The following is an 8,635-nucleotide window of genomic DNA, read 5'->3' as shown; positions in this document are numbered from 1 at the left end:
AATATCAAATCAATATGAGCAGGGTAACCATGTGAACAGCAGGACGATGCATTCATGTTATTAAAACCAAAATAAAAAGTCACAGGCAAGAAAAAATGCTTGGTTTCTTGTTCTAACGCTCTTGAGAATCAGTTTTGTTATTTTATCATAAAATACATCGATATGTATATGTTTTCCTACCTCCACGGCCCAGTGGTTCAGATATGTGCTCTCTCCCTTGGACAAATCCTTGGTATTTGAATTTAGACGCGTTGCTCGTTGAGGTTTTGCGCTGCTGCTCCTCTGTGTCATCAATGGGCGTCTTTGTGTGGAGCCAGCCTTATTTCAGACATGAAGTAAACTATTAGCAAATTGGAGTCATGGGGGACATGCCGGTAGAAATGATAGAAAACAATCTGGGTGTTTCCGTGCCCCAGATGAGCAGGAATGTGGATTTTTTTTTTTCTTTCTGTTTGTTTGCAAGTGAATATCTGATGGTGTGAGGAAGGGAAGGAGGCCTGCAGGTTGTAAAGCTGCACAGTGTCAATATCGACACAACAGCTTCTAAATAAATGAAGGTAAGTAGGAAAGGAAAGTAGATGATCCACTTTATTTCCAGTGTGGCCTCGTTGGTTATGCAAAGTAAACGAGTAAATAAATTAGATTTGACCTATAATTCAATAATATTTAGTCATGTCCACGCCACAATAACTTACTCCCACTGTCCCATTTGACAAACTGTAAACCCTATGAGCCCTAATTGTACAAAGACTGTGATGACGACTGACGCACCACCTTGCTCTGAACTGAGATGTGACCTCTGTGGTTTTAGAGTGACATGTCTCCTCCACCTCTGCAGATTCCTTTTCAATGATCTCCTGACATTTCCTCACCGGGTCAGACTGTGGCCGCACTGGTTTTGGGTTTTTTTCCTGAAAAACAGAGCATTCATCTCTTAAAGTGACAGATTCAATTTTGGTTAAAGTGAGTTGGGATTGTAAAACTGTAAGTGTTGAGCTCCTGTGTTAAAGTAAAACGGAAGCGACTCGATCATCATTTACAGGTACATCGCTGGGTTTGATTATGGGTCCTAATTTTGAATGGTTTTTGATATTGTGAAAACTGATATGTTGCTAGGTTAAAGGTGTTGTAACATGTTTATTTTGCATCTGAAAAAGTCATTATAACATTAAAGCAGAAGTAAGCGATATTTTTGTGTTTATATAAGTCTTAAATAGTTATATCTTCCGACAGACAGCAATCACTTACATAGAGTGTTTGGACCGAAACACGGGTCTGTCAGTCCCTCTGCTCTGCTGTAAGCCGAGGAGAAAACTTTTCTTGTATCCTACAAGTTTTATCCAATGAGGAGAGAGAACGGCATGAAGGGCTGTGTGTGCAGCCAAGGGATGCGCCTGAATGTGGTGACGTAGGGACAAGGACCAATAGATCCATGACGAGGGCGGGGGCTGCTAACTCCATCGGCTGACAAGAAGTTATGGTGCGTTCAAGGCAACTCGTAACTCGTGTTTTTCCGACCTGTGAAGTTCACAAGTCGGAAGTTACGAGTGGCCGTTATAGTGACTTTCACAGGTAAAACAGGTTGGAAAAACACGAGTGGGTTGCCTGGAACGCTACAAAGTCGTAAGTCGTGACTTGAAGCTGTAATTTACGGTTTCAAAAGCCTGCCTGGAACGCAGCATTAGCCAAAACGACCGGATCGCTTACTTCTGCTTTAATTTCATCATCAAAAAGTTTCCTTTCAACCACAACAAACCTAATTTTCAAGGAAAACTAAACAGTAACACTTACATTAGCTACTAAATCTTTATATCAGATGACACATTATTTTTAAGCATTGTCTACTAAAACATAAGTAAGAAAACAAAGGATAACATGATAAAACCTCAGAAACCTTTAGTTACTACACTGGCCATACTTAGTGTACAACACTTGGCTTAAAAAAGACAACAAAACATGTGACGTGTCAGCTGCATTGGCCTTAATAATCAGCTGACACTGGGCAGAACGCAATTAAGATGTAATGATGTCAGTGGATCCTCAGTCCAGCGTCATAGACGGATTTGACCCAGTCTTGCTTTTGCATTTTGATACTTCCACAGCATAAAGTCCATATTGTACCATCCATATTCAAACACTCAGTGACTGGTGTTTAAGGTGGAGACCAAGATGGTTGAGTGTTTACAAAATGCAGCAGAGACCAGTCACCCAGCACTTGGGGTCAAACCAGTTTTAAGGCGTCCTATTAAATCCTACCTGCTTCCAGACAAAGCCCTGTGGCTACAAACAAGGCTAAATTAAAGAAGAGAAAGATCAGAGGGCTCAGTTTCCAGCTAATACTCTTCAGAGAGGACTGACTTATTAGCAGCAGCCATGCAGACACATCAAAGCCTGGCTAAAGCAGAGGCACCAGGTTTCTCCCCGGATGGAAGAAATGAGCTTGACCGGTCAAGTAGATGATCAAGGAAAGAACAAACCACACTGGCATATTTGCTCTTAAACATCAAAAGGATGAGAAGTAGCAGAATGTAGAAACTGTCTGGTCCATGCACTTGTTTTCCAATAGTTTTTATTGCATCACATGGAGGCTGGTTTCTCTTTTTGTCTCTTATCTGTGGTGCCGCATAGTCGTTCAAGTTTTATTATCACACTTCATTTCCTACAGTTGTTCAGCGCTGTGATATTTTTGTTCTTGGAGTTTCTGTATATGAGATTCCTGCTGCTTTCATTTCAGATATGGCTGCCGTTACATCTCAGGCTATAACCGCCCAGCTGTAGAGAACTGTTCTGCTTAATGCTGGTGTTTTGTATGTTTAGTGTTCGTTTTCGTTTTCGTTTTCTTTGGTTGAAAACAGTTCCCTGCTGCTGGAGAAGAGGTTGGTGAGAGTTGTGAGCTGTGACACAGGATCAGGTAGTTTGTCACAATGCGCAACACTTTTGTAATTTGACCATTTAGTAGAGAAGCATCATTCCTGATCTCTAGTGCAGAAAATAATGTTGGTTTTCGCCCCTGGATGGCGCCAGAGAGCCAGTCATAATGTTCCTGTGGGATTCAGCATGTTCACATGACTGGATTTATCACACTACACTTGACTTATCTAAATTCATTGTGGTTTAAAATGTAGCTATTATTTTTTAACAGATGTTACTTTAATAATTGATTGAGTATGCAGCTGAGTGTTATTCTATCTAAGTGTTGAATGAGTTCAGTCGTGTTTCTTGGTGCAGTGTATTGGCCAATGTGGTAGGTTTGTATGTCTAATCTATATGTATGTTTTTTGTTTGTTTGTTTGTTTTTTTTAACAAATGTCTTTATTGATATTTCAAGCTTTACATACTTAAACACACTTACAGAATTATTCTTGTTAAAAGCTTTAAATTCTTTTGTTCCATATCTGAGTAAAAAAGTAGAAAAGGCCAAAAATAGGAACAGCATGAATCAGCAAGGTTATTCCATATTCTTATGACAGTGTCAGAGGTCTGAAAGTTAAAATAAATGGTTGAATAGATAATACAAATATTGATAATTATGTAAAAATCTAATTGAGTAGAATTTCCATGGTGATTGATACTCATGAAATGAAATAATAAAAACAGAAATACACCCTTTTACTTTTGAGGGTCCAGGCCTGTAGGTGTCTATGCTGAATCATCTAGGTGTCCTGTAATGTTAGTCCAAAGTAAGTAATTAGTGGATTCCACCTCTTCTTGAATAAGGCCATGTCAAGGTTGAGCTTTGCTGTTATTTTTTCCATTGTGTATACCCTGAGAAGTCTTTCTTTCCATTGATCAACAGTTGAGGGTAATGGCTTACACCAGGACATAGTTATCATCTTTTTTGCCACCATTATGATGACTTTGAGTAGATACATTTTTTCTTTACATAAAAAGTCACAGGGAAGCACTCCAAGAACAAAGATCAGCGGGACATTCCTTATACTAGTTTGTAAAATGATGTATGATGTTTTAATTGCTTTTATTTATTGAATTATTATCAACATGTATATTACCATCTGGCGAAGGGACTGCCGATGAAAACTAGCCCTCGGCTAATTCGGCCACATTTACTTTCTGTTCAGAAATGTTGATCAATGTGCACTGTCCCTTTTTCTAAAAAATAAAGAATTTGAATTTGACAACATTAACATGACAACGCTAAACACAGCAAACACCTCCAGCCCGGTGAAGTCGGCCCAGCAGAGGCTCATCAACTGCATCTAAACTTCTACAGAAGCACAATAGAGATTCTTTGCCGGTGTCTCAGACTCTCACGGTGTGGTATGCAGTCAGTGCTGCACAGTGGATAATAGAAAGGACCTGTGCTGCTGGGTGATCCAGACAGCTCAGAGGATTGTGGGAGCTGTGCCTCTTGACCTATAGACGCTGTATACTACGCGCATCGACTGCAGGAGGAAGTACGAGACCCATTAGCACTGACAAAACTCACCCAGGTCATTCTCTGTCTGTCCCACGACCGTCAGGGAAGAAATGTCACACTTTAAAAACCCAGACTCACAGGCTGAGGAACATCTTTTTCCCCAGAGCTGTGGCCACTATATCACACTCCCCATTCAGACCACACAACACACACCTGACAATCATTGGTAATGACTAAACAACATGCAATATTGACCTTAATCTGATATTTGATGTTCTTGCACTGTGAATGTTTTTCATGGTCTATATCTGCACTAGATGCTACTGCTGCTTTGAATTTACCACTGAATTTGGCTGTCCTCTATTCATTGTTGTTTTATCTAGGATTGTTCTGTTTTATCTAGTTTTGTCATCTTTTCTTTGCTTTAAAAGATAAATAAATAAATAAAAAATCTTGCTTTTAAGAGTGCCAAATTCAAATTTCATACGTGCAATAGCAACAAACTTCCTTATGTCCTTATGTAAGACTGTCATACTGCTAAGCATGGGGTCAAGCTGGGGTTTCTAGCACCTGTGTACACACACACACACACACATACACATACAAACACACTGTAGGTTAAACATGTGGAAGTGAAAATGTCTTCACATGTGCCGTAACACACATACTGTAAGGGGCTTGAGAATATTTCCTGCTGCTGAATAACTGCAGAGGTCACAAAATGTCGCAACACTGTGACCTTTCACCTAGACTGACTCGATACAGTCAAGAGCGTTGTCGTAAAAAGGACAAGTCATATTTTGTCACATAAAAATAAGTTATTCAATTGAGTCTTAAAGGTGTTAGGAAGTAATTTGACCACAGGTTTCTGTGGATAAACACTTGGATTAGCCATATTTAGAGAGGAACAATTGTAATACAAATCTGCCTTTTAATAAGTACTGTATAATTCAACGGTAAGATTAGGTTAAGTATAGAGGGCGGATGTGCTTTGAGAAATAATTGACAGCACAGGATCACAGATCAATACAATAAGACCGCAAACAATAGCATCATAACCAACAGCGGCTCAGTGTTAAAAGTTTCCCACAGGTTAAATTTGATGCATTTTATTCACATTTCACTGGACCGGATAATGGCGTCATATCAAATAGTAAACAAATGGCTGATTTCCCTTAGGATGCTGTGATCAAAACAGTAAGCGGGTATTCAAGTGAACCAGTTTAAATTTGATGAAATACATAACTAACTCATGTGAAATTTCAAACAGCAAGTTGTTGCACATTGAACAAGTTTTTTCTCTCTAAAAGCAAAGTTCTCCTTAATTAGCATGTCATTTAGATACTTTTATGAAAGATAATCTACTGTATATCACTAAATTGATTTAATATTTTAAAGGTGTACATGCACCCGCTGGATATAGGATAGGATAGGAATTTATCTATTTAAAACAGGGACAATGCACAAATAAACATTGATCTCGTATAGGGACAAGAAAAGATGTCTTGAGCCAGGTTATAGCAGCATTTATTTCCACCTGTAGTCCCTGGGCAGGTAAGAGCAGATGAAAAGATAACAATATTAAAATCGCTGAAATATGGCAGGATAGAAATCCATGATATTTTAAAAGTAGTTAAAACAAACTGCATTAATATAATACAGTGAGTGATAAAATGCTGGTTAGTGTTATCAGTGAGCTGAGTGAGGTGGTGAACGTTTGGTTAAACTAAGTGATACAGTGTGTGGTTATCCTTTAACAGAGATAACATGCCTTTATTTTAAGTGTTTTGGTCAAACATGCCTGAGAATGGATCACGTTGGAAGGTCAAAAGGTCAAATTCCACTTTAACGTGATGAGAAACGAGAAACAACAACAACAACAACATGACCACAAAGGAGCAACTGAAACCACATCACACACAACCACTTGTGTATTTACACCTCGGCTCTGGTTCTCTTAGCTTCAGGCTATAAGGCCTAGTCCACACGAGCCCGGGTATTTTTGAAACCGTGAACATATGTTCCCGGTTGTATGTCCTGTCCACACGCAACCGTGCTTTTGGAACCCTGAAACCGTGGTTTTTTGAAACCGGAGTCCAGGGTGGGGTTTTCGGCCGGGGTTGGTTTCACCGGGTGCGTGTGGACACTGCAACCGTGATTGTTTTACTCGTTTACGTCATAGCTGCACACGTGCTGATGTAAACACTGCCAGCCCGCAGAGGTTGTTTGCAGCGGTTTGCAGGTGAGCTCGCAAAAATGGAGGTGACAAAGTGGATTTTTATCACTTTTTTTTAAATTTATTTTTTTACATCATCTAAATGCTAGGCTATTTGTATAGTTTTTCGATGAGAAAAATATAAGGAAACGGTCGTCAGGGCGATCCTCTTGTCAGCTCCAAACTCACCCTCAATCACAGACCACAGCTGGTTTTCCACACAGCATCATTTACAGTAACAAGTGACGCTACAGATCAGCTGTTTTTAAAATGACAGAACTACTACAGTAGCGCTGCAGTTTCTTATTCCCCACCTTGTTTGATTGAGAGTTTTTCGGGATGATTTTCATGAATGAACAGGCAATAGCCTATGTCACTGTCAGGCCGGGTACGACGGGAGGGGGGGGGGGTCGCATCATGCAGTGATAAAAAGAGCCTATGCGGAGATGAGGAACGAGCCAAAAGCCGAAAATGTATCCGTGACGTCCGCGGTCGATATAAAGTGGATATGTTTCATTCATACATGTTTTGACAGACAACACAACAGCCAGAGTTGCGCCGCACCGACAGACAGTCATGTGGCTCAGCAGCCAGGTGACGCACACAGCACAACAACACAGCTCACAACAACACACAGCACAAGAGTCAAGACACAGCGCAGCAACATGTGCAGGCTGCTGCAGCACTGCACGTCAAAGGGACACCGCCGAAAATAAAATAAATAGGCTACACATTTTTATTAAATTAATTAATATTTAATTGTTGGACTTGGAGTCTGTGAAATAAAGCTATAATAACACGTAGTTTTGAAATGGTTTTTGCGCATGTTTACATCCATAAAATGACCAAAAATGAACACTATAAGCGAATTACTTGATGACGAATTATTTAAACAGCATTTGTATAGAAATGATTCCGTCCCAAGCCTTTTGATCCAAGCGGTTTCCACTGTATTTTGATTGGTTAAAACAGCCTTCCACACGTGCATTGCGTCACTTGGTAGCGGATTTCACGGTTGCGTGTGTACGGAGTGTTTTTATTACACCACTGGTGTGGACGCGAAGCAAAACTCCGGTTTCAAAAATACCCGGGCTCGTGTGGACTAGGCCTTAGTTGACTAGCAGAGTATTCAATGAGGCTCAAAGAGAAATATGCCTCTATTTGCTGTCAAGACTTACTTAGAAAATAAGAAAAGAGAAGAAATTTGTGATTTTGTTCAGCAAATATGATGCTAAATTTAAATTACCATTAGCAGTCCAGAAAGAACAAAAGATGTCTTTAATTAATTATCACTCCACATATCATTTTTTATCAATATATTGAAAACCCAATGTGTAAAAACAACAATTAGTGGTTTGAGCAGGTGTAGCGCCTTGGTTTTTGCACTTTAAAAAGTACATGAAAAGTTTTTCGTGATCTTTAGGGACCATGGGAGGTGGATTTTCTTACCTTTATGCTGTTTCAACCTGTTTCTATTTGTTGTGCTTTGTTAAGCAAACCAGCTGCTAAAGCTACAACTTCACCACACATCCATCTTCTCATCTGTCACTTAAGTCAAGGAAGCAAATACATATTTCCAATGGGTTTTTTTTTGGTTTTTTTAATAAATATTTTAGGGATTGCATAATGTAGTTCAATATCACAGTCTTAATATTTATGGGGGGAATCCTAAATTATTAAAGCTAAATAAACAGTTAGGCCTACTTCTTTTAAAAATCCACCAAAGCACATTAACGTTGACTCTAAAGTCAACAAAATTAAAAATGTATAATTCACAACATATCAACTTGATGCATGACTCTGCTGCTTTGATGTCACAATCTACTGGAAATTAGTAGCCTATACACTTTTTAATTCTTTGTATAATTTTTGACTTTGACTTTTAATTTCAATATTAGTTTCTGGCTTTTTGCTGAGATTCCTTTGAAGAATCAATAACGCTCAGAAGAATGAATGAATGAATGAATGAATGATAGAGGTAAATGAATGGAGATGAATTCAACTACAAAGATCTGATAACATCCCTCACCTGCCATCGACCC

Source organism: Trachurus japonicus, chromosome 17, assembly GCF_045865225.1.
Source record: "Trachurus japonicus isolate A0001 chromosome 17, Traja_1.0".
In the NCBI taxonomy this organism is placed as follows: Eukaryota; Metazoa; Chordata; class Actinopteri; order Carangiformes; family Carangidae; genus Trachurus; species Trachurus japonicus.
The sequence above is the reverse complement of the archived record's forward strand: the minus strand, read 5'-3'. Positions refer to the sequence as shown.